We start from the raw sequence: 27,674 nt of genomic DNA on the forward strand, positions 1-27,674 counted from the left end.
GATCAGTAGGATGCCGGCTTGATTCCTGGCCAAGGATGCTCCACTCTGTTCTTTGGAAACCTTGAAGTCTTTGGCTATCTCTATCAAGTCAGGCTCTCCTTGTGACCCTCTCCCTATTAGCATTTTGAGCCAACTTGATGACTCTGCTCTGATGATCATTTCTGAGACATTAAATGCCTCTATTCATCTGGCTAAAGTCCCAGCGTCCTGGAAGCACGCCATGGTCAGCCCTTTGTTGAAGAAGCCTTCTGCTGATCCTGAGGTGCTGGCCAACTATCGCCCCATCTCCCTGCTGCCTGCTTTCTCTAAAATTTTGGAGAAACACATTCACGGTGTACTTACCACATTTACGGAGAATAACAACTTACCCACTTCTCCCAGTCAGGTTTCAGGGCTGGTCATTCCACCGAGTCCGCCCTCCTGGGAGTCACCGAGAAGATCAGGGGGCTCTTGGACGTGGGGCAAACGGTTGCACTTGTCCTGCTTGATCTAAGTGCAGCCTTCGACACCATCTCACACGACAGACTGATTACCAGGCTAAGTGAGGATGGTGTCGGAGGGGCAGCGCTGGACTGGATTAAATCCTATTTGTGCAACCGGACGTTTCAGATCTCGTCGTCACAGGCTCAGTCAGACACCTTTGTTTCGCCCCATGGCGTGCCGCAGGGCTCAATTTTTAGTCCGCTATTTTTTAACCTGTATCTCCGCCCTCTCGCCGATCTAGCAGAGCGAGTTGGTCTAGAACTCATGACCTATGTGGATGATTCGCAGATTATTTTTTCTCTCACCAATTCGGATCCTTCATCCCCTTCTGTGCTGAAACTAGGTCTTCATGAAGTCTTCAGCTGGATGTCAACGAACCAGCTGAAGCTCAACGGGGAGAAGACGGAGATCCTTCTCTTAGGTAAAAACAGAGACCTTTGGCAGGATACTCATTGGCCGCCATCTTTGGGCGCTTTTCCTATTCCAGCTACCCAGGTCAGAAATTTAGGGGTGCACATCGATGACACACTATCGATGAAACAGCAGGTCAACAAAGTGGCTGGTACTTGCTTTACTATCCTCAAATGGCTGCGGAAGATTATCTGGATGTTGCCTGCTGATACCCAGAAGACCGTAGTCAATGCCCTTATTACATCTCGGCTTGACTACGGTAACATCCTTTACCTGGGTTCCAACTTAGCCGTGATCAGGGGGCTTCAGCTAGTCCAGAACTCCGCAGCCAGGTTGCTGTGTAAAATCCCCAGGACAGCAAGGATTTCTAAGCACCTTAAGGACCTGCACTGGCTCAGGGTGGAGAACCGGGTTCGGTTCAAAGCCCTGACCTTTATGTTTAAAATAAAGGCAGGAACCGCACCAAAGTATTTGCAAAAATTAGTTAGGCCCTACTCTCCTGCACGTAATCTCCGCTCTTCAAATGGAGCAAACTTTGTGGTTCCCAGATTTAAACTGGCCAGAGTGGGAGGGAGATCCTTTTCCTATCTGGGACCAGTCCTCTGGAACTCCCTTCCCCCAGCTCTACGAAAGGAGGAAAACTTTGCCAGCTTTAAGAAAAGCGTAAAAACCTGGCTTTTCAATAAATAATTGTGGTCTCTGGCCGTTTTGCTTTCTGCGTTGTTGGTTTCTTAGTCCTGGCGCCGGGAAACCCTTTGTGGGTATCTGCGCGCATTATAAATGCAAAAAATAAATAAATAAATAAATAAATAAACTCCAATCTCAATGCACATAGTATTTCTCTACCATCTGCCAAAACACCTGATATGGAATTGTGCATTCACATTTTTTGTCACTCGGGATATATATCTTTTTAAGTATATAAAAAAATCCCATACTGGTGATACTACTCCTAAATAATTTTAGACAGATATTGAACTCGGAGTTAGGCAACCAGCTCTCCCTAGAACAATGCATAAATATATAGTCATGTAATGTTTCAGATTATGTGTCAGCTTCTATATCTCAAACTAAACTTTTTATTTTATACAATGGTTTACGAACCACATTTAATTGATAATCCAAATTGTTAGCACTGAAAATATAGACTTGCATCTTTAAAAAGATTTAAGATAGGATTGTCCAATTATTTTCAAATGTTGCACCAATGTATGGAAAGTTCTTACTAAGACTTTCCATTTTAATATAAAAATAACATTCAAGTTTATTTGCAAATCTGATGCTCTATGTATACTCCAACTAATTCTGTTATGAGACTATTTGATTTTCTTATTTGCTAGGCAATCAAATCAATTACTTCTAACTGGAAAGATACTGATCTCTTAGGTGACTCTTAAAGAGTGGGCTTGGATAATATATCTTAGACATGGCCAGTCCTCTTTGATGCATACCTCTAAGAATTCATCATTGATTAACTCTACAATGTGGAAAACCCTTTCTGTGTATGTTTCTGATTTTATCCCTTAAATCCTTGCATATATTAGTCCAAATCTTTTCTGTTATTAAACATATTTACAATTCATATCTGGATAATTTGATAGTGAAGTAGCCCTTTATAATTTTCCGTTCATTTTAAGGTATTATAGTTCAGATGAAAAGCTTACTATATGAATTTATACTATTAAGACTAATTGACTTTTGGAAGTATCTGGTTATTTGTGTATTCAGTGCTGTTTCATGTATATTCATAGTCTGTGTATTTATAATATCCAATAAAAATATATTACACGCAAAAAAGAATGTATGCATGCATCAGCAAAATGACGCAGGTGCCATTTGCTTTAATTATTTATTTACCTATCTAAGATAGTGGAAGACACTTGCATTGGTAAATTTAAACCTTTTTTAAAAATGTTAGTGAAAAAGCACTAATTACAAAAAAGACTCACTCTCTATAACCAACACGAAAGGGGAACATGCTGAAACTTCATTCTATTTGCGCCAAACTTTCCCTATCCATATACATTCAGAATTCTGTACTGCATCATGCCTTACTGATTCAAACCAATCAGTTTTGTAAACTCCTCAAAAATGTTCACTCGTTAAGAGTTGTCACAGTAGTGGTATAGTGCAACTCATCAAACTTTTCCAAAGACTAAGCTGGTCCGATGGATAGTCTTGACAAAAAGTGTGCCATAACATTCTTCTTCCCAGGTACAAATTGAACCTTAAAATTGTTTTCCTGTGAGCGAGATGTCAACCTATCAATAAGTGCAGTGGCATTGCAACCTCCTCCTGGTGATAGGGTACCCTAGAGAGGTTCATAATCTGATTCTAAGATGCTCTGATGCCCACACACAGGTAAGCAACTTTTTTTCATTTATTGTATACGTACAAACAGTAGCAGACAAATGTTTTCGAGCAATAAATTCCACGTTTCACTTCCTGCCACTCAAGAAAGAACAGCACCCATACCATGCATGCGTGCATCCATCATGATAATGCGTCTTTTTCCCCATACATAAGGCTTTACTGTAGGAGCATTCACTGTCTTTTTTTAATATGATGAAATGCCTCTCTCTGTGACTCTATCCATTCAAAATCTGCCCCCTTTCGCATCAATTTTCTTAGTCCTTCAAAATTCTCACCAAAATTACTAACCCATTTGCTATGATATTTATACAAAACAGAAAGTGTTAATAATTTCTGTATTAACTGAAGTAGGAGCCTTCAAAATCACTACAACAAGTGTCACCTTGGGAACAATGACATCACCAGAAATGGGTCCTCTATTCGAAATCTAACCAATTTCCTACTGCATTGCCTAGCAGCAGAGTGCATGAAGTGAATCAATGAATGAATTAATTTGGGATTTATATTGCGCAACTTAGCCCTAAGGCATCAAGGATGAAGTCCATGCGATCAACATCCCAATGAACAAGGAAAACATATACAACAACAAAAACGGCACTGTATATTAGAGAGCTCCTCTATCCCCTTGTTTTAATTCCCTCGCTCTATAAACTGAAGCTAAAGGGTGTGGACATGTAGATGAAGGGCCCCACACACTCTTATTGAGGCTACATAGAGAGTTGAGCATGAAGAGTTTCGGCAGGACTAGAGAGTTTAATGCTAGGCAAACTATGTCGAACTTATGTTCCGTCTTTATGTGTCAAAGCAAAGCCATTTGTTTCAGGAAAAAGGCCTGGACAAGGTTTATAATGTGTCCTTTCCAAGATGGTTTCTGTACAGTAAATTCTATATGAGGGTCCCAATTCAAAATGGAGTAGAATATTTTCTAGTGATGTCAGTTTCTGATTGAATCACACACAAGGAGGCATTTATAAGCGGAGGATATGTTGAAAAGCACTAGGTCCATTATATTTCATGACATTCTTTGCCCATTTTTGTCCCTGATTATTGCTTTAAGCAGTTTGAATTTCTATTGGATCTACGTCTGTATATGATTAATATAATTTCCCTAGTCTTTTCCCTAATGCCAGTGAGTGTTTGTAACTTGGGTATGATTCATCATCTTCAATCAAGAACTGAAGAATTCCAGAGGAATTTTGATCCCCTTAGTAGTTTTTTTCACCTAACTGTGACCCTTTCAAGAAGACCCTTAAAGCCTTTCATGTGTCTTGCTAAGTGGAAGGAGGTATTATGGCTAAAAGAGGTATCCCATTCTTCGGCCACATAAGAAGGAGGCTTAATAGATCTTCACAGAATCCAGTCCTCGTCACATGCTAGGACTGAATGCAACACCCATTAGTGCTCACATAGAGGACAACAGATTTCTCACCCACCTTCCCCAACAAGAAGCGTTCAGATTTCTAAATAATATCTAAAATCTCTCACTAAACAAACATTTTGAAAACGTGTTTGCCAACTAAATATAGAACATACATGTGCATGCATACATGCAAATACTAGCAACAAATGTTTTAGGTCTAATTCATTATGTTGAGATGTTGATTTTTATATGATTTTATCTCTTTTTAAAAACCAAAAAATATATCTGAAGTTGAACAAATATCAAAAGCCTAAATTTAAACAAATCTATTCATGTAGTTATCCCCCACCACAAGGATGATAGGATAACTTTTATTTTAATAGCCATGTTCATCTAATACATTTACCTGTCTGCATTTTGTGTCTTCTTTCTGGCTTATTGGCATTCGATGAATGATTTTATCTGGTAGGAGAAAACAATAAGTCAGAAACTGGGATGGTGTGAAGAAAATAAGATTTCTCTTCAGTTAAGTTTAAAAGAAACAAACTGCTCTGCGGTAGTTGTCTGCTATTATTAACCAACACATTAAGGGGGTCGATTCCGATTCGGGAAAAAAAACGTCCGTACGATTTGTATCCGGACCCCTCTCCGTATGAATCCTACCCGTCCGTCCGAGTCGTGTAGTACGATCTGTATTCCGTGAATCCGTCCGAATCATCGCGATCCGTACGTATTGCAAGGCTGAAACCGTGAACCGTACGACTCGTACACATGCCGTACGACTCGTACACATGCCGTACAACCCGACGAGTACGATCCGGACCGGGGTATGAGGACGCAATTCGTACGGTCCACGTCAGGTAAGGGCGAGTCGTACGGAAAAGCACACAAGCACATACACACTGTACGGTCAGTACACCCCATGATCGCAGGAGTACGGTGCGTACCCCTGCGATCATGGGGTGTACGCACCGTACCCCATGTACGCTGGGTGTACGCACCGTACCCCATGTATGCTGGGTGTACGGTGCGTACACCCAGCGTACATGGGGTACGGTGCGTAACCCTGCGATCATGGGGGGTACGCACCGTACCCGGGGGGGGGGCGTTCCGTACCTGTTTCGGCACAAACTCTGCTTTTACGGCTGTTTTCAGCTTCCGTAGAAAAAGGGTCGTACGGTGCGTACCCGACACATATCGTACTTGCTGGGTCGTAAAACCCAGCCGTGAACCATACAGATGTCACGTACAGCGGGTTCCGAGGGAGATTCAGACGGGGATTTGATTTGTACGGTCTCTGTACCACTCGCACCCAGTACGGCTCCTTGTACGAATCGTACGTACGGGGGACGTTTCAGGGTACGATTCGTATGGGAAAATTGCTCCGAACGGCTATTCGGAGCGTTTTTTCCCGAATCGGAATCGGCCCCTAAATGTGTGTATTTTTTATTAAAAATACAACTCTCCTATGCTTACTTCTATTACCAGTGTGATGTGCCTAAGAGGGGGTGATGACAATTTAAATATAAGCATGTGAGTGTAGAGGTAACTTTAAATAACATAAGATAAAAGCAGAATTTAAAATGAGAATGCAGCAAACGCAGATGCAGAGGGAATGCCATACACTAACCATCAACTGTATGTCAGAATATCATATCCATATTGTCTGACATTAACAATGTTTATAAAAAATACTGTATTATTTTGTACATATTTTCTATTATAAATTACAATAGGATAATGTTTTCTTTCATAGGTGATATTTAGGACACTATGTAAGTGAATATTCTGGTGCTACACTTTTTGTATCCATAGTGTTTTAATGTTCCAGAGTGTACCTACCCACTTGGTTGATTACTTCATTAGAGTGAGAGAAAAAAACCTGGAGAGCCCATCTGCATTGAAATAGCTATTTGCGGTGTTGTGTTCAACAGTATAGGCATGAAAGAGTTTTGGGTTCTCTTAGAAGCTTTATATTTTCTCCTATGCGTCTCTGGTAAATCAGTGAAGTGGATGTCAAATGAATAGAGCTTAAACATCTTCAATTGAAATCACTAAAAGTGCTTGTTACATTTCCTTTGCAAAAGTCCCCCACTTATGGAGAATGCAGACTGCACTTTTCGTAATCATTACTTAAGGGAGTACTGCTCCAATTCCATGATCTTGGACATTTACCTGCCAATGCATTGCTTTCTGTTCCTTGCAGACACAAGCACCAGTGCTTGAGAGAGAGCTTCTTAAAGGTCTGAAATGCTTTAATCTGAGTATTGACATTATTTTGGTCTAAAGTGTAATGTAAAATAGCTTGAAGGGCCTCATCTTGCTACTGCCGATGTGGTATCCTAGGTAGACACAAAAGCTGAGTCCTATCTGATAGTAACTTCATGTGCCAGCTGGGCTTTTTTAAGCATCCAAATGCTTTTTTAACATGTATAAATGAATGAAAACATTAATACCATGCACACTACCCCAAGAATTATCAAGTGGTGCTCCCTGGTGACGCCGGAGAGAGTAATGAAATCCTGGAAAGCAACACTGAACTCTTGAAATTGAACCACAGTCTTAGCTATACCTTCTGTCCTCGTGGAAGATAGCTGTTGCATTTTTTTATTCAAGGGACTGCACATTTTGTCAGGATCTGACAGATTGTGCCTAGATGCTGACATTGGCCCAGACCAGACTACATCTCCCAGAAGGCCTTCTGCGAGAAACTATTGGTATATAGTCACGTAACTCGCTTGGTGTGACATATGTGATTCTAGTTTGCTTCGAGTACCTGTGAGAGCGGACGACTTTTTCCCGCGGTCCAGATTGCTCGTACCCTGGATTGGCGTCTAGTTGGAGACGTGAAGAACCCATGATTTGCGTTCCGCTCGGCTGAGCCTTGAACACACTTGTGCCGAATACTTCCTTCCACCTGCGGCTGCGGCGGAAGACATCTGTGGCACCTTTCGGCTAAGGAAGCTCCTGTAGCCATCGGTTGATTCCGCTCGGCCGAGCGTGAATCATCTTTTCCTGGAAACTTCCAGCTCGCGACTGCGAGTTGAAGTACTGTTCTCATTCCACGCTGGCCCTCTCTGATCTTCAGACATGGGAGTCCTCCCCTCCTTCTGGTTGCTCTCACGGAGAGCTGGGAGTTGCTGGGATTCCTGGAGGCCTGGTAAGGTTGTGAACTCTTTGGGTGTGGATGTATGAAGTTTGAGACTTTGGTTCTCTTTTGTTTTTTCATTGTACTTTCCTAAACGGAATTCTGAACTACGTTACTAAGCCATTCCGGTTTGTTTTCCTGAAGCCATTTTGATCCTACCTTTTTTCCTCATTTCTGAAGGAACAGTTGTTTTCCTCGTATTTCATTTTGGTTCTTCTGACTCAGCTTTATGTTTCTCCATGAACCGATAACTCCTTGGAGCTTGAGTTGGTTTAGTGCTTTGCTATTTCTTTCAAGGGTGAATGAAAGAGGGCATGTATGTGATTTGATGTATACATTACTATGGTCGGTTATGGTGACTGGAAGTACTGATGGTTTGTTTTGACTTTCAGGTCCAGACAATTTCTGAGGTGAGAGAAGCATCTTGCCATAGAGAGAGAGGAAAGGGGTCCCCGAATATCGCTGTCTTTCATGGTATGGATCAACCTGTAGCGAGAAATATATCAGAGTAGCAAGGATACAATAACATGTTAATGTTTTGCTTATGTTGTTACAGGTGTCCCCTATCCACCGCTGTTCCCTCCTTAACCCTATCCCTCGATTGATTACTTCAATACTCTGTATATATATATATATATATATATATATTAGTCAGAGTATGGGGGCATCAGGTGGTGGACCCCTTTGAGCATCATTCTGATCCTGGCGAGCGAGAGCATCGTGACACATTTCATAAAAAGGACCTTCGGGTATGGAGGATGAGTATGCTATTCTGCTAAGAACCTGAAGTTAAAAAATAGGTACACTGAGATTTGACATGTTGAACCTGTCCACAAGGTTAAGTACCCCAACCTATTCACAAAGCATATCAACTAGTGGTATATTGCGGGTATCTATTTAGACCATGCAAATCTTACTTCTGGGGTACTATCGGATAAGAAGTAACTTTTGAAATTAACCCCACTGACCTATACCAAGTACAACTGGAAGGCTCAATAACCTAATTTTCTAAGATCTTTGCTACTCTACCCTTGATGCACTCCCTTACTTTATCGGTCACCCGAAATAGATGTTTTTGGCATGCACGGTACCTCATTGTCAATGCCATGTCCATAATGACCTGTTTATCCATGGACCAAAGCGTGGGCTGGTTGGCTCACAAGGGACCTCAGGATTGAAGAGGAATTAATTCCCCAATCTAGCTCACTACTATTCCTGAAAAGTAAATTTAACTGTACTTACCAGTAACTTGAATTTCCTTCCATAGGATATCATTGCCTGCTATATAAAATATAAATAAATTAAAAAATATTAAATAAAAAATATATATATTACAATTTCAATATTTTGAAAAAAAATGTTTTTCAATTTATATTAAAAATGTGTAATGTAATTGAAAAAATAAAATATCTAAAAATAAATAGTTTAAAATAATGTAGTAAATCAGTATAAAAAATATAACAATTAATACATTTAAAAATTATCATTTACAAAACCTTTGAAATACACTGAAAAAACCATAGGTTTCAGCCACGTTATAGTTAAAAATGTGTATTTAAAAAACCTTAGAAATTCACTGAAAAAACATAGGTTTCACACACGTTATAGTTAGGAATTAGCATTTAAAAAACCTTAGAAATTCACTGAAAAAATCATAGGTTTCATACATGTTATAGTTAGCTGGACATTTCACTCATACAAAACCATTGAAATTTCCCTGTTATAGTTAATTCAGCTAACTATAACTCGTGCGCCCGCAATGCACTGCTGATTACGTCACATATTACATCATCATGACATTGTCAGTGACATCACTGATGAGATCTCAAATGACATCACTGATGACATCACTGATGACATCATCCAGTGAATGTGTGTCTTTCTGAAAAATAAATATGTTTTATATATGTATATCTAAAGGTCGATGGAAGAAAATATTTGTAAATAAGTGTCTAAATGGATGTTTTTTTTGTAAAAATGATTGTATAACTGACTTATTAAGTGTATCTTAGTGAATACATGTATTAGCGAGTAATGTTTAAATATGAAAATATCTGTATCAGAGTCTCACTTTGTGTATAAGTGGCTGCATGGGTTGGTGACTAGCTACATGAGTGTCGATATGGGCTATTAGTTGGTTTTTCGAGTATCAGTATGATTGTCTGTATGGTTTGGAGGGGGTATTACTTACCGCATAGATGCATGAATGGGTGACTCACTGTTTGTATGTGTTTTGAAGACAGCATGTGTGCAGGACTGTATGGGTGGATGAGTGTGTGTATGGGTGTGTTAGTGAGTGAATCACTGTTTCAATAGTATCTTTATGAGTAACTACATATGTGTTAAACTAGTATATGTGAGTATTGGTGTATATAAGTGAGTATATGTGAGAGCGAGAGATTGTAAGAGTTCCTGTATAAATAAGTATGTGTTTCTATAAGTGATTGTTTAAGACAGTAAGTATGTGTACGATTCTATAGAAGTAAATGTAGTGATGGGTGTATAGCTGTATATGCAAGTAAATGGATGTTTGATAGTTTATTTGCATGTGTGAGTTTGTGTGTGAGTAACTCTATAGATGAGTGTCCGTGTGTAATAAGATGTATAGGTGTATGAGTACATATGATGAGTGAGTACATGTATGAGTGCCTATATAGAACTGTCAGTGAATGACTGGATGTGTATGTAGATTTTGGAATTACTGAATAGGTTGTTCTAACTGGAATTGGTATCTCCATTTTTTTGAAAATTTTAGTTTCTATTTTTGAATGTGTGTATCAAGGGTTATATTACGCTGAGAGGAGGTCTGCCACTCTTTCACAAGGATGATGTCATCAGTGATGTCATTTGAGATGTCATCAGTGATGTCACTGACCATGTCATGAGTGATGTAATATGTGACGTCATCAGCAGTGCATTGCGGCGCGCGAGTTATAGTTAGCTGAATTAACTATAACGGGGGAATTTCAATGGTTTTGTATGAGTGAAATGTCCAGCTAACTATAACATGTGTGAAACCTATGGTTTTTTTCAGTGAATTTCTAAGGTTTTTTAAATGCTAATTCCTAACTATAACGTGTGTGAAACCTATGGTTTTGTCAGTGAATTTCTAAGGTTTTTTAAATGCAAATTTTAAACTATAACGTGGCTGAAACCTATGGTTTTTTCAGTGAATATACATATATATTTATATATACACACACACACTACATACACGTATACATATTAGGGCAAGGGAGTTTTTTAGATTTTAGGAGTGGGTGAGGGTATTGCGTGGCTAGGGTATTTTTAAGGTTTAAGGTGGATTAAGGCTTTTGGGTGGCAAAGGTATTTTTTAGGGTTTATGGGTGATAGGGCTATTTGGGTGGCAAGGGTAGTTTAGGGTTTAGACGGTTGAAGTGTATTTGAGTGGTAAGATTATTTTTAGGGTTTAGGTTGGATAAGGGTATTTGGGTTGCAAGGTTATTAAGGTTTAGGGTGGGTGGGGTATTTGGCTGCCAAGGGTATTTTAGGGTTTAGGTTGGGTCAGGGTATTTGGGTGGGTAGGGGTATTTGGGAGGCAAGGCTAATTTAGGGTAAGTGAATTTAGGTGGCAAGGCTATTTTTAAGGGTTTAGGGTTGGTAGGGGGTATTAAGGGTTTTGGGTGGGTAAGGGTATTTCGGTAGCAAGGGCATTTTTTAGGGTTTAGGGGGTAGGGTTTATGGTATGGGCCAATAAGGGGATAATGTGATCTATATACACATGTAGCTAAGTTTATAAATAAAGGCTTTATTCCTACTTGTGAAATGCTTACATTTGAGTTGTAAAGGTATATTTGTGGAAAAAGTTTCATGTTCAAGACTGATGCATTGTAAGGACCGCGTTGTTAAGACATGCGTGGTAATGGCATGCACAGTTCCGTCATACAACCGTTGAAAAGGTGTATACACTGATCTAACCCTGTGACATTCACTGGCTGCTTATGTCTTATATGTACTTGCTGTGCCCTTCACAAATTAGCAGCTACATTAATATGATTTCTAGATGTGAACATCATGATATAACATTCTATGTGCCATGTTATTTAATAAATAAAATATGTTTTAAAATACACCTATGTACAATCGCAATTAGCGCTGGCTGGAAAAAAAGAAACAGTATATTGGAATCAAAGCAAATGAAAGGAAATATGAACATGAAGAGAGAAAGAGAAAAGAAAAAAGAGGCGTGACCTTAAGGATGGAGAGTTAATGGCAAAGGGGAGAAGAAGACAGAAAATTAAACAAAGGTAGAACGTTAGATCCTGCCGCGTCTCTCGATTCATATCCTTTACAAAACCCACCTGTGATGTAAAGTGTCTGACTTAAAACATGTTGTGTATCGCTTACCACACACACGAATATATATATATATATATATTTATTATTATTTATTTCCAGATGTCTTTCCTGAATTTTCGCGGCATCCGTTGGCATTTACCTGCCATGCTCTGATAAGCAGCCAGGAAAACTTGATATGTCTGGCTGTCCTGCCCACACAGAAAACAGTAGATTCCTTTTTCAGAGTCTGTGTAAAGCAGTGCCCACAGCCCACGAGCGCAGACATGGCTGCCGCCGCCCAGGTATCACTTGGAGACGCGCAGCTCCCACCCAGTGTTCCCAGGTGTCGAGCCTACCGTCTCGGCATCTCCGACTACAAATGAGATAATGGGTGATCTGTCCCAAAACCTGCAATTATTCAGAAGTCATGGAAACCCTATTATTACGCAAGTCGGAATCGGTGATCGCAGCCTCGCTGCATCTCCTGCCAAGATTAAATACTTTCGCGCCGTAAAGAATTTCTGACGAACAAAACGTGTCTGAGTCTAAATACTCTTTTTTCATTACTGCATTTGAAAGGCATGTTTTCCTTATCACAAAGCCGTAATAAAACATCATACCACAAAAGGTATACATGCTAAAAATTCAGTGCCAGACTTTCTGATCAGCTACATTCCAAGGAAGACAGAAGAATAGTGCTGGCAACAATAAACTGCATTTCTACAGACCCGGCGCATTTTCAATGAAACATGTTCTCTCCCGCTGGGTGTTGTCCTAGGGTAAGTGATTATTTTAAAATCGTGCAGCAAATCACAAAATAAGCTTCTACAATGTTGCCCTTTCAATTGTTTTCTATTCCTATAAATGATTGACAACCCTCATAGCTACAACTTAGGACAGAGTACAGGAAGCAGTAGAACGGTTGTAGTAAGTAAAACTACTGGATCCTATTCCCCCAGATGTTTCACAACAATTTTCCGCCCCTCGTAGATTAGCTGCTTTCATTAAAAGATAGTGGACAGTCATTAGCAATAAAGGTATGAATGTATCTCCACTGCAGTGAATGGAGGCCTCACAGCCATGCATTGGAATGGAAGAACTACTTCGGCATATTGGTATATATGGCAAGGACCTGTCTGCTCTAATACTATTACTCCTCAACAACAAGAGTTACAATCTTTGGGTGAAATTTGTGCACATCATCAGAGAGCAAGCACCTCCAACCCCTTTTCCAGAAGACAGGGTCTTCTTGACATTTAACGTTTTCTACTTTACCCACAATGTCACCTGCTGCTCCTGCTCGCAAGTTGACAGGGAAACTGAGCACATTTTCAAGAACCTGCTGTGCATTTTTTTTTTTTTGTGTAAGACCTTTATTAATGCAATGCAGTTTACACAGCATGAGCCTACAACCCAGGGGCCGGCTCGCCACGTTGTAAGGACCATCTAAGGAAGCAGCAAAGTAGTTATGAAAAATAGCATATTGACCGTAGTTAGAACCGTCCTCTTCTCCCTCCGTAGGACTCATAGCTATCAGTGTGTCATGAGTCTTACATTTTCTCATTTTATAAATAAAGAACAGTAACATAACTCAACTGAAGACCATACCTTGACAGCACACACATCCGATTCAGTGAGTGCAACAGTGTCTCTGGTTCTCTCTCTTGGACTGACCGCCACCAGATCGCGGCCCATTCACCCCACACTTCGGCTTATTGAGTGATACAGAATATTAGCTAGTCCTCCTCGCTGTCCTGTATTGAATTAAGGTAGTCTGTCAAAAAACACCAGGAGTCCTTTGGCTTAGATTTCGCTGGTAAACTCTCCTCATATGTTTGCAGTTTATCCCTACAGACGGACATGTCATGAAGCCACGTTGATGTTTTCGGTACCTTACGGCTGTGCCAACATTGCGCCACCTGTCTTTTCGCTAACAACAACGCGATAGCACAGAATTTGCGTTTCAGCGCTCTAAATTGTGGTACTATACCCAGGAGACAGACCTGAAGCGTGCATTGTACCTCTTCCTCCAACATGACAGCTAGCATGGACGTAACCTCCACCCAATACTCCGCTATCTTCGAGCAAGACCAGGCCAGATGCACGAAGTTCGCGCCTTCCCCATTACATCTCTTGCACCTGTCTTCCCCCTGTAAGACAAATGTATGAAGTTTTGCTGGGGTGTAGTATGCCTGGTGAATAAATTTGAAATGTATTATTCTCAAATTTCCATTAGGTGTGAGTATCTGTGTCAGTGCGCATGCGCTATGCCATTCATCATCCGTTAATGGAGTGTCCAATGCCGCATCCCACCTCTCCTTAGCCTTAAGTGTGGGTCGTGCTATTTCCGATTGCGCCGCTGCATACAATCTGGACACCAGATGCGATAGGTCCTGTGTAGTGATCAAGAGCTGCAGAGAAGCCAAGCACTCCGGTTCTGTGGGGAATGTCGGGTAGTGTTCCCTCAACGCTCTGGTTAGTCTATAGTACGTGAAGCGAAACAAGGGTGTCTGGTTCTGTGTATAGGTCAATTGATCAAGACCTGTGTGGGCGCCCTCTTTAAACACATCACCCAGCTTGTCAATTCCAGCTCTACTCAGTAATGACATTCCTACCTGTTCACAAGTGACAGATAGTTCCTGATGATGTTGCAATGGCATCGCTGGCGCGTATAACGGGGTTTTGTGAGTTAACCGTCCAAGTTTATGCCATGCTTTGATCGTGGTATCTATTGTGTTTATGTCTTTTGCATGTAGTGGTGGTCTGGTGTGCGTTAGTATTGCTGACAGGGGGACAGGGTGTGCATCTCCCGCCTCTATGGCCACGTGGGTGAGGTACGGGACCTCGTGATACCAATATGCTGCATATTGCGCCTGGGCACAAAGATAATAGAGGAGAAAATCAGGTACTCCGAAACCGCCTCTCGCAAACGGGAGTGTTAATGTCTGAAGATCAATGCGGGCTTGCTTACCGGCCCATATCAGGGTCAGTACTAGGGATTTAATGCGACGGAAAACCTCCCCTGGGGGTGTGATGGGTATGTTATTAAAAAGATACAATAATTTAGGTAAAATGTTCATTTTAACTATCGCGATTCAGAGATAGAGGCAAGTGGACCCATCGTCTGACCTTATCTTCAAGTTTAGATATACTACACCATAGTTTGCGCGCATGACTTCCTCCGGATCCCTATGATACATGACCCCTAGATAGCGAATCGGATCCTGCTGCCACTCTAGCGGGTAGTCGATCTCAAAGGAAGTGGTAGTGTCCGTCAGGGGTATTATGGAGGATTTCGACCAGTTAATCATTAACCCCGAGTATCCCCCAAATCGAATGTATTCTCTAAGCAGAGGATTGAGATTGGCGCTAGGTTCGCGGACATACAGCAGCATATCGTGTGCATAGAGGGATATGTGGAGCGGCCTTGAAGCGAACTGTAGTGCTGAAGATTTGTACTTTTGACGCACTATGCACGCGAGGGGTTCCAACGCTAATGCGAACAGAAGGGGCGAGAGGGGGCAGCCCTGTCTCGTACCACGCTCAATGTCAACTGGGGCAGATATATAGCCATTAATCCGGACTCTAGCACATGGCTGTGTATATAGCAAGGAGATCCACTGAATAAATCGCTTAGGGAAACCCATCCTGTGTAAGATGGCTATCATATAACTCCATTCAATGGAGTAGAATGCTTTAGCGGCGTCAAGCATGACAGCCACCGCTTTAACCGAGGGCTCAAGATAGTGAGAGAGCGCAAACAAGGATCTAGTGTTGTGCGAGGTGGATCTTGTGGGGATAAATCCCGATTGATCCAGAAGGACCAGACGGGTCATCAGAGGGGACAAACGTACCGCCAGGAGTTTTGCAAGGATTTTCGAGTCCACGTTAATAAGGGACAGGGGTCTGTAGGAATCACATTCCTCCGGATCTTTGGACGGCTTCAGTAGAGCAATGACAAGCACCTCCCGTAGAGTGGGGGGAAGTATCGATTGATCAAAGGAGGTGCCAAACATGTCCACCAAATAGGGTGCGATAATGTCTGCAAATTGTTTATAAAACTCAGCCGTGTACCCGTCGGGGCCTGGTGCTTTGCCATTGGGCAGCGACTTGATCACATCCAGCACCTCCTCCACTGTAATGGACCTAGCTAGGTGTTCTCTCTGTGCATCCGATAGCCAACCAATCGCCACATCTTGCAAGTATTCATAAACCTCTTCCGCTGTCGCTACAGGTTGCGATTGATATAGCGAGCTAAAGGACTCCACAAAGTTTTTCAGTATATCTGTGGAGTGTGTCTGCAATATACCCTCCCTAGATTTCACTCGGAGTATTGTCGACTGCCCTCTTCCGTCACATATTTTCCTTGCCAACGCTCTCCCTGGCCTACCTCCCTCTCCAAAGGTTCTGGCTATGTGTTTGCGATCTAAGTATTTAATTTCCGCCGCCATAAACTCAGCATGTTCAGTGTGTAATTCGCGTAGCTTAGGTAACAGTGAAATATCTTGTGTCGCCTCATACATTTGTTCTATGTCCCTCATTTGTGTCTCACAGCGGTGTATCTGATGCCTTATGTCTTTAAGAACCCCTATAGTGGTGCCGATGCAGACACCTCGTATCGTGGCCTTGAAGGCCTCCCATAAAATACACGGGTCGTCCACTGTCTGCGAATTTATATCGAAATATTCCTTTATTGCTTTCTGTAAGGTGTCACCATAAACCGAGTCGGACAGAGCCTGGGAATTGAAACGCCACTGGAATGGAGGGGGTGTATAATGTGGTACATCGATCTGCAACAGGACAGGGTTGTGGTCCGATAATGTGCGCGGTAGTACTTGTATCTTTCTAACCCACAGGGCTATGTCCCTTGTGCCTAACCAGTAATCTAGTCTGGACCAGCTATTGTTAGACGTTGTTATGTGAGTGGCGCCCGGTGTGTCAATGTGGTGCAGCCTCCAAATATCTGACAATGCTAGGTCCTTCATCATGTGATCTACCATCAATCTCGACTGCTTATGTTGTTCTAATGATTGGGAGGAACGGTCCCGCCCATCCTGTAAAGTCACGTTCCAGTCTCCACCGCATAGTATGTGTGTGTTGGCCTGTGGTTGCAAATGATCCCAAACTTCCCGAAAGAATTCCGGAGCATCAGTGTTCGGGCCATACACGTTAAGGAATGTCACGTGCTGGCCTCTCAACGTGCCCGTCACCATCACATATCTACCATTGGAATCATGTGTCACCTTTTGTGTCCTGAAATTGACCCCTTTTTTAATCAATATAAGTACCCCACGAGAATAAGAGGAGTAGGAAGCTCGGTACGTTGACTCTGCCCATCTCGCACCCAATTGCGCATGTGTGTGGGGAGCTAGGTGTGATTATTGTAGGAATGCTATATCTATGTTCCATCTGGTGAGGCTCGCGAAAACCTGCCTGATTTTCTGTGGCCGTGAAAACCCCCGTATGTTCCAAGTGAGAACGTTTAAGCTCAGTCTGCCTTCGTGCTCAGAACCCGGTGCCATCTGATAACGTGCAGTGTCTTATCCCCACCCCACCCATTTTCGCATGTGGTGTCTGTCCCAGCATATCAGCAGCAACACATCTGGTAATGGCAGCCAATCGCAAATGAGAACTTAGGAAATAGTCCAAATTCAATGTATCTGGTCTTCGTAAACATTCAGTCCCCCCCTCCCCTCATCCCTCCCACTCCAGCATCCCCAACCTGCCGAAGCCTCAGCCCCTTAAAGTACAAATCCCAAAAACACAGAACAATCAACTCAGTACCCATTCGGGGAACTTGTGGTGGGTATTACCCTTGTGGAGGACCGCTGGGTGCACAACGCTACACCCGATTGACGGGTATAGGCGATACTAGAAAGGCTGTACATATACTCAATTCACGTATCTATGGACCCACTGTCCCCTCACCCTCCGATAGTCTCTGCAGCATTGCTCACATGTCCGTACAGTGGTAGTAGTATTACAGCTAGGCACAGTCATTATTGTTCGTTTGTGAAAAAAAAAAAATAATAATAATTTCCGTAGTGCACAGAGACCAACCCCTTCCCACCCAAAGAGTGCTGTGTCACAAGTGCTTACTGCAGCAAGGGTGCACTGGAGCGTGTGCGTTTTTGTAAAGTCTACGCCCTGTTGTGGTGCCATTTGGAGTACCTCACGCAAATGTGCTCCCACTGCCCCTCAGCCACCCATAGGATGCCCTCAGTGCCAGAGTACAGGGGAAGACATGGAGAGTCGCCCAGATTACCGAGATGTCGCCTCGCCTAGCAGGGAAATGTTAATGAATATGAAACGAGGAATTTGTGGTAAGGGGGGTAGCACTGGGCGGTGGCGAGTGTCACTGTCTGAAGTATGCTTCAGTCCCCTCGATTCTTATAGGTCCCATGCCCTCAATGGTGCGGAAAGTCAAGTGGGACTATAACACCGTGTCATTAGGAGTCCTGTACCGGGCCTACTCACCCAGCATGGCTGATTGAGGCTTCTCTTTGAACATTCTTAACCTAATTCAACTGAACAACTCACCGCCGGTTGATGTCGGCGTCTGTCAGCAACGTTAATTCGAGTCGTTCTGTTGGTCGTTTTGCGAATTCGACCTCGTCTCTCGCTGCACTTTCTTGACAAAATCTAGGGCGGCCTTGGGTGTCGCCAGCACTATCGCCTTCTCTTTCCACATCACTCGAAGTCTGGCAGGATACAGCATTGAATAGCCGATGTTTAGGTCTCGTAGTTTAGTCTTTACGGAGGCATATTCTTTACGTGCCTGCTGCACTGCGATCGTGTGATCCGGGTAGAATTTCAGGGAGTTGCCTTGATGCGTGATTTTGCCCTTTTCCCTCGCCAGTCTAAGGATCGTGTCCCGGTCTCGATAATTGAGTATCCGCGCCACAATAGGTCTAGGCTGTGCCCCGGGTGGTGGTCGGGGCGCCAACGATCTGTGGGCCCTCTCCACTATGAATATTGGCGACAACGCCTCCACGCCAAAGAGGTCTTTGCAAAGGTTCTCGACGTAGTGTTCCATACGTCCAGTGTTGGTCGACTCCGGCAGGCCTGTAATTCGCACATTATTGCGCCTCGAGCGCGCTTCCAAATCCTCCTCCTTTGCTTTAATCACTTCGAGGATGCGTTCCATTCCCGCGCATTTGGCGGTGGAAGTTCGCGCCTCATCTTCAACTGCTGATATGCGCGTTTCGGCCTCATCTAACCGCTCTCCATGCCTCTCCTGCCGTGCAGCCATGCCATCCATTCTGCATGTCAGGTTGTCCAGTTTACCGTTTATGTCTTGCAGATTTGACTGGATGGCGAGCAGTATCTTCTCCATGTTGCTGCCTGCCGGTAGAGCAGTAGACCCACCGGATTCCGCCATTTCCTCCGCAGGTTTATTCGCTTTTCTGTTGTCAAATGATAGCTTCAGTTGTTGCTTATCAGGCTTCCCCATCACGCCAGCCGGAGAAGTCGCCGTTCTGAAAGCGGGCCCAGACGCCCTCGTGACCCTGGTCGCTGTCGCCGTGATGAACTTGTGAGGGTGACGGCTGGTTGCACGTGTGGTCGGCTCTATGTCTGGACAGGTGGCTGCTGCGTGTCCCGAGCCGGTTCGTGCAGCATGGGGGGGGGGTGCGGCCGGCAATGTTTTTATCCTCGCAGTCTGGAGCGATAGCGTGTGCCTGCCCCACAGGCTAGGACCCCAAACCAGACCGTAGGGTGTCGGATCGCGGCCTCTCCCGCGGTCTGCGCTATTTCCAAAGCCGTCCTCAACGTGAGCAACACCTCGCTATCCTCTCTGCCGGTCTGGCACGCTAGGTGGCGGTGAATCGCTGCCGATAATCATGTGGCGGGGTACATGCACTCAAGAGCGGCCCCTATGGTGGTGACGCTCCGCTCTTCTTCTAAAGTCGGCCGGCCAACTCAGCCTGGTCAGGTCCGCCCACAACCTCTTAGGGGTGCCGGCAGCTTTGTACTTGCATCGGGCGCCGCCATGTTGTCAGGCGCGGGGCCCGGAATATCAATAGGAACGGGTGTCGGAGCCCAGGGCTGCAAGCCTTTCTTAACGCTATCAGAGGTCCGGCATGCCGTCTCCTACCTCCGTGTAGTGTCTCCAGTCTCTGCACGCCAGTACCGCTCCGGTACACCGCGTATTTCAGGAGGTCGGCGGGTCTGCGTCCGCCATCTTGTCAGGTGCTCCGATTCTCCCTGCAATTACCACGAGAGAAAGTTGCAAATACAGTGGGAGGCTGAGTTCTTCCACACCCGCTGATGCGCCTTGGCTTCCCCCATCCGCGGATGTGTTCGAAAGGTGGGTTAGTGGGGTTGCAGCGGTGATAGATTACATTGCTGATGATCGCCCGGCGGAGCTGCAGTTCAGGCAGCTGAGAGAGCGCAAACTGACCTAAATGTATGAGTGCATCACACTTACCTGTAGTAAGCACAAATCATGAGGAGAAATGCCATGAGTGCTAGTAGTATCTGCAATTATATTCTGAATGTATAGATAATGTAGAGATTTAAGTAGAAGTGGAACTAATACAGAAATGTGTGACACTATATGATTTATAGATGTGTTTACTGAATATTAGAATAAGAGTATTAACATGCTTTAATTAATGAAGAAGTTGAATGCTATAATCATTATGAGAAATATTGTAGGCCTGAATTGTTTAACATTGATTTACACGTACATGTCTGGGCCGAGAAATGTTGCAAACCTTTTTGGAAGTCTATGAGAGTTGGGTTCTTGGCTGCAGATGTCTGTCTGCAAGAGAAAGGGAGGATCCGATTATAAATAATATGAATAGAGGTCTGTTCAGTAGACGGCCCAGACATGGAGGAGGGTTCTGGAATGTTTAAGGGGTATCAGCGGGCCGGAGAAGAGTCTGAGAAGCAAGGTCAACTCCAACGTATGAGGCCCAATACAAAGCAGCATGGAAAAAGCCAGAAGCTACACCACGTGAGGGGCGTCTCATGAGGGGCGTCTCAAATGTTGTTGACTGTTTTGTATTAGGGACAGCACCCCTGGGTGGAGTTAGAGCAGATGCCTGAGGACCCTTTAGAGAGCGGATGGGTAGGCAGAGAGGGGTCATGACTGGAGAACTATAGGTTTTCACCAAGAGACTTAGAGTGAGTGACTTCCCTTGGGGGTCATTCACTGCTGACACCTTTGTTAGGTTGAGACTTGGTTAAGTAGGGATACCATCTAGAGCAGGGTAGGGACAGCCTAACCTGTGTGTTTTCCTCCAACTTAAATGAAGGAGAGATATGCGTCAATGCTGATAGCTTTATTATTCTTAGAACTTGTGCTGGTAATTTCCGTTGCTCGTCTGAGGGCTTTCAGAGAGCACATGTATGTAGTTGGACCTGTGTATCTCGTGAATCTCATTCTGAGATGTCTGTATTTGCAGCTTATCCTATCCTTACAATAAACTTTTGAAAGCTAGAAGTTGTTTGTGATCTTTTGGAGCGGGGTCCTTTATTGGGTGAACTAGCTTGGTAAAAGGTGCACTTTCTTTCCTTAATGACAGGCAACAAAGGTTCAGTCGACCAGATCGGGGTTTAGATCAATAGTGATAAGGTATCGATCAAAATCTCGCCCTTCCAGTTGGTAGCTATAGAGGATGGTTGCCTTCTTGAGGACGGTGACCTAGGCCAGGTTAGCTTACCCCAAGGCCCCTAGAGATCGATGATCGGAAGAACCGCCCGCCGAAGAACATCCGGATGACGTGAGACAGAAAAAGCAGCAGTATCGGTCGAGAGTGAGTATAAAGGGTCATGCGTGTTAGATTGCGGTGTTTTTGTATTGTATCTATGTTGTAATGTCTGGCGGAGTTGAATGTCTGTAGAGTGACTGTGGAACAGGTTGTGAGCGCGCGCAACCGGTGGAAATCTTAAGTTCAAGGAGAGCTTAAGTGGTTCGGGTGTATCGGACACCCAGAGTAATTGTCAAATAGTGTGAAGGGGGTCATGAGGTACCATTGATCACCCGAAAGACCGAGATAGGGGGAACGTAAGAGTGAGTGCGTGAGTAACGGACGCTGGTCGGAGGTTACTGTGTGTGTAAGCAACCTATCAGAGAGACGATAGACATTTCGTCAGTTGTGTTGACAATTACATATAGACTGTGGACGTACAGTCGAGGGAAGTGACCGCTTGGTCGGAAGTAGTCATTTTTCGGTGTATGAATGGGACGCATGCATGACCGGGAGACGAGTTGAGAAAGGAGGGGTGCTGCTGCGAAGCGGAGGAAAGTGACGTCAGGAAGTGTCGCGCAGTGATTGGCTGACCGGAGAAAGACCGCGTTGTGATAGGCCAGCTAGCAAAGACGTCAGAAAGTGGCGAGCTGGGATTGGCCGACCGGAGAAAGACCGCGCTGCGATAGGCCAAGTTAGCAAAGCCGCGACAGGATTGGTGGATTGTCATCAGGAAGTAAACAGAGTAGCGAGGCTGGATATTGTGCGCATAATTATGAAGTGTTTTAAATGGTTGAGAGCGGCGTTTAAAAAAGAGAAGCGGGGATCGTATGAAGGGGAAGAAGCCCCGCCGGAGGGTACGCCAGCTCGTTACATGGCAGTGAATGTTGGGCTGCATACGATCCTTTGGATATCAGAGTGGAGTAAGATTACGGAAGGAAATGAGGAACTGACGTTCCCGAAGTACGGGACGTTCAGATTAGAGGTGTTACATCGATTAAAATCAGTCATGACCTCAATGAGACCCTTGCCTAGACCGACCCAGTTTGAAGCCCTTGATGCATGGATTAGGGCAGCGCATGAAAAGAATATGAACAGACGACAAGAAAGGGTGAAACGATCGGTAAGGGCAGTGCAGGATGCCAGGTGGGATGCGGATGCTAAAAGATGGAGAGTGCATAACATGGAAGTAAATAAACTGTACCCAGTGTTAGAGGTGCCCGGTAATAAAAGCCCCCTAGAAGAAGATGATGAGAGCGAAACAGAGGACAGCCTGATAAACAGATTACTGACAGACAGGCCACCCCCGTATAATAGAGCAGGGGGAGAGGTCGAGCATAGTGAAAGAGAAAAGGGGGGCAATGCAGGAGAGCATGGACCGCTTCCCAGTTCAGAGTGGGATCCTGAGGCAAAGAAAGAGCTGTCCCAGCCTAGTCAGGTGCAACAGGTAGTCGGGAGGTTTGTGGTACAAAGAGCGCCGGAAACAAAGAGCGCCACATCCTACGCATTACCAGATGCACTACAGGTACCTGTTACCATAGGTCCTATAATATCGATATATGACCAAGAGAGAGCAAGAGGGGAAGAACGGGTACGGAAGGACAGAGAAAGAGCAGAGACGGCAAGGAGGAACGATACGATCAATTCCCCAAGTCAGATGCCGATACCGAGAGAGTGGAGCACCCCGATGCACACAGCAGGGGACCCAGGAGGGGATCCTGGGGGCCCTAGATGGCCAGCGGATCTGAGGGGAACTGGACGAAAATCCTTTCAAGAGCTAAATGAGTACATGAAGAAGTGGGATGAGGCAGTGGAGGCTCACAAGAGCATCATAGCTGCAGAAGCTGAAAGGGAAAGTCAGGACAGCAGAGCTCGGACTCACTGCGGGGCTGGGGAGAGCAGCCCGGAGTGGGACTGTAGAGAGAGAGATAGTAGGGGAGTCACCCATTGGGCCCGGAGTGGGGATAGAACAGACCTGGAAAACGGGGGCCCCGGGAGTGGAGGGGTGGCGCGCCCAATACTCAGTGAAGGGGAGAGGAGAGCGCAAGAGTACAGAAACAGCTTTAAGTGTCCACACTGTGTGCCCGGCACCAGAGAACAGAATGGGAGTTGTGAGAGGTCGCACCATAGTCCCTGTGATGACGGAAATGAGCGCAGCCCAGGGAATATGGGGAACCAGGAAGGATCGTATCGGATACTGAGCGATACTAGGCAAAGGGAGAGTAGCGACCAGAGGGAAAATAACAGAGAGGCGTACGGTGAAAGGAGAGAAGCAGGAGAGAGTGGGCAGAGCAAGAGTGGGGGTAACAGGCCCGTGTTCCATCACCTTCCAAGATCGGATGGCCGAGCATGGGACCTGGAGAGATGGGAGCAAGGGAGAGCACTCATTAACTCTCCCGAGCCCAAACGTAGAGCTCGGAGTTGGGATGGTAGGGAGACCAGTGAGCCCCCTTCGAAAGACATATTGCGAGCTGAGATAAAAGCTAAGAGACTCGATGTCGCCAGCTTAAGGTCAGACCTGGATGACATGATAGATGGTACCCTGCCTTTAGAAAGAATGGAAATGTATGAGCAGGATGAAATACTGTATATGGCAAAGGACATCACTCGAAAAGCGAGAGCAATCCATGAGAAGTTAGTCGAACTAGCAGGCAAATATATGGTGGACCTGTCAAGAACCAAAGCATTACAGGGTAACCACAGGCTACATTATACAGATCGAGACCTAGATGAGAGGAGAACGATTGGGCTGAAAACGCACATAAGGGAACTGATCACGGGAATAAGGACATGGAGGGCACTAGATAAGTGGGAAGAGAGGTGGTCCAAGAAAGGGACCGTCAGGAGAAGCCCGCTTGGTACGACACCAGGAAGGCTGCAGGGAATAGAAGCCTACCCTTTGCGTGAAGTCGCAAATGGGAATTATGTACATGTCCCTTGGAGTAGGGGAGATTTAGCTGCTTTTACCACCTCCTTCCCCAAATTGCGGGAAAACCCAGTGGAGTGGTACAAGCAAGTCGAGAGATTTGTAAAAATCTCAAAGGTCCTATGGATAGATCTGAACACGCTGTTCGACATTGTAGTACCAGGAGATCTGTGGACAGCATGCAAGGTTAGCGCTGAGTGGCCCACAACGGAGCCGGAGAGAGATGCTAAGACTAATGGGCCGTCCGAGATTGTGATGGCAAAATTCGAGAGAGTGATGACTTGGCTGAAAGAGAAAGTGCCAATGCAAGACATAGATTGGGTCAGAATAGACCGAACCAGACAGGAACCCAAAGAGACCGTCCACGAATATTACGAGAGATTGCTGAAGGCGTTTAAACAGTATAGCGGCCTGGATGTAATGGATCCAAAAGACATAGGGCAATTCGTGTCCAAGTTCGTCCTGGGACTGAGACCGGATATTAGTTTAATGATTCAGCAACACTCGATTTGTTGGCAAAGTAAACCCCTAGACGAAATACTGAGGTATGCCAGGTACTGCTGTGATGAGATAGACTCCAAGGCTAAGAAACTAAAAGAAAAGTTGATGGTGGTACAGATGCAGGCAGCAGGAAAGGGGGGACAGCAGCAACAGCAGCAAGGAATAGGTACAGGAGGAAAGAAGCAGTACAGTCAGAACAAGGGCAATGAGGAGAGTTCCACCTTTAGACCCAGATTAGACATAGCTGCCTTGAAGAAAACGACTAGGTGCCACCAGTGTAACGAGGTGGGGCATTGGAAACGCGAGTGTCCCTACAATGTAGAGATAGGAGAGCAAGAGATAGAGGAGGAAGAGGTCCAGAGCGCGCCTACAAGAGGGGTGACGCCATACCAGGGAAAGGTGCTCAAAGGGGGGGGGGCTCCTCCCCGAGCCCAGTTCCCGCAACCTCCCCGGGTAGGGACTATGGGTAAGACCTATAGACAGATGCCCCTGTTTGTAGAAGGAGAAGAGTGCTATTATGTGGACCCATTAACCGGACAGAGAGTGGAAAGAGAAGACTGCACCCTCGGGGCAGCCTTGGAGGTGGACCAGAGGGGACCCTATGTCGAAGCAGAAGTAGCAGGGTGCCCCACGACATTTCTGGTGGACACAGGAGCCACTAGGTCCACGATTAGATCAGCTGCAGTTCCAGACCTGCCCATGTCTGGAGAGACCATACAAGTGGTGGGGGTCGCAAACAGGAGAATAACCAGCCAATTGACAGAACCGGTACAGGTGAAAATAGGGAAGTACAGCGATGAGCACCAGTTTGTGGTTTGCGATTCAAGTCCTGTGTGTCTGCTAGGCAGAGACCTGTTGTGTAAATTGAATTGTACAATATACTGTACACCTCAGGGAGTGGAGGTATTGACCAATGATGATGACGCAGACTTCAAAGTTGCAAACTCAAGAATATGCGTGGAGCTGTACCCTACTTTGACAGTAGATGAGCTCCCCTGGGACTTGAGAGAGACAGTGGCACCAGAAGTATGGGACTTCACTGGGGAAGAGATTGGATTGGTCAAAGGGGTGGACCCAGTGAAAATTGTAGTGAAACCGCATGCTGAGTTCCCAAGAACACCCCAATATAAATTGACTCCAGAAACGATTGCAGGCATAAAGCCCGTGATCGAGTCCATGATTAAACAGGGAATACTGAAAGAAATCGTGGGTAGTCCATGCAACTCCCCGATTATGGGTCTGCAGAAACCAAATGGGAAATTCCGGATAGTACAGGACCTTCGAAAGATTAATAACATAGTCGTTTCGTGTTGTCCAGTGGTACCGAATCCATCAGTGATACTGTTTCAGATTCCATTCCAAGCTGAGTGGTTCACTGTGATTGATCTTTGTCAGGCTTTCTTTTCGATCCCTCTGGACGAAGAAAGCCATTTTCTTTTCGCATTTAAGCTGGAAAATCGCGTCCTAACATGGTGTCGTATTCCTCAGGGGTATACAGAGAGCCCATCGATCTTTAACCAGCTTTTGAAGAAAAATCTTGAAAGTCTAGTGCTGCCCCAGAAGTCAGTTCTGGTCCAGTACATAGACGACCTCCTCGTGGCGTCAGAAACAGAAGAAGCTTGCAGGGAGGACTCCATTGCTTTGTTAAATCACCTAGCTGCCAATGGGCACAAGGTGTCCCCGGGAAAGTTGCAGTACTGCCTGACAGAAGTGCAGTACTTGGGACACAGAATAGAGAAAGGCAAACGAAAGGTGTCACCAGACAGGATAGAGGCGATCATGAAAATGAATGCGCCTAAGACACAGAGAGAGGTCAGGATGTTCCTAGGGATGGTGGGTTATTGCCGACAGTGGATCGCGAACTTTTCACTGAAAGCAAAGCCCTTGCAAAAACTGACGCACAAGGAGGTGAGCGATCCGGTACCATGGGACAAAGACTGTTTGATGGCATTCCTACAGCTGCGAGAGGACCTGTGTCGTGCTCCGGCATTGGGAATGCCTGATTACAATAAACCATTTTTGCTTTACTGTTGTGAGAGAGAAGGTTGCGCGTTGTCTGTGTTAGTCCAAATCCATGGGAATGCCCGTAGACCAGTTGCTTATTTCTCGGCTACTTTAGACCCAGTAGCCGCAGCGTTGCCCGGATGTCTCAAATCCGTTGCTGCAACGGGTGTCAGCATCGAGAGATGTGAAAATATCGTCATGGGGCACCCGTTAGAGGTGTGCGTGCCCCATTCTGTTGAACTGTTGATGACCAGGACCAAAACACAGCATCTGACCAACAGCAGGCTCACGCGCTATGAGCAAGTTATTCTTGCTGCAGAGAATGTGACCCTCAAGAGATGCTCTGTTTTGAACCCTGCCACCTTGATGCCACTCCCAAATGATATCGAGGATGATGATGAATGTACAGACCATGACTGCCTCGATGTGACTGAACTATGCACCAAACCCAGACCCGACATCGTAGATGAGCCA

This window comes from Lissotriton helveticus, chromosome 3_2 (genome assembly GCF_964261635.1).
Source record: "Lissotriton helveticus chromosome 3_2, aLisHel1.1, whole genome shotgun sequence".
In the NCBI taxonomy this organism is placed as follows: Eukaryota; Metazoa; Chordata; class Amphibia; order Caudata; family Salamandridae; genus Lissotriton; species Lissotriton helveticus.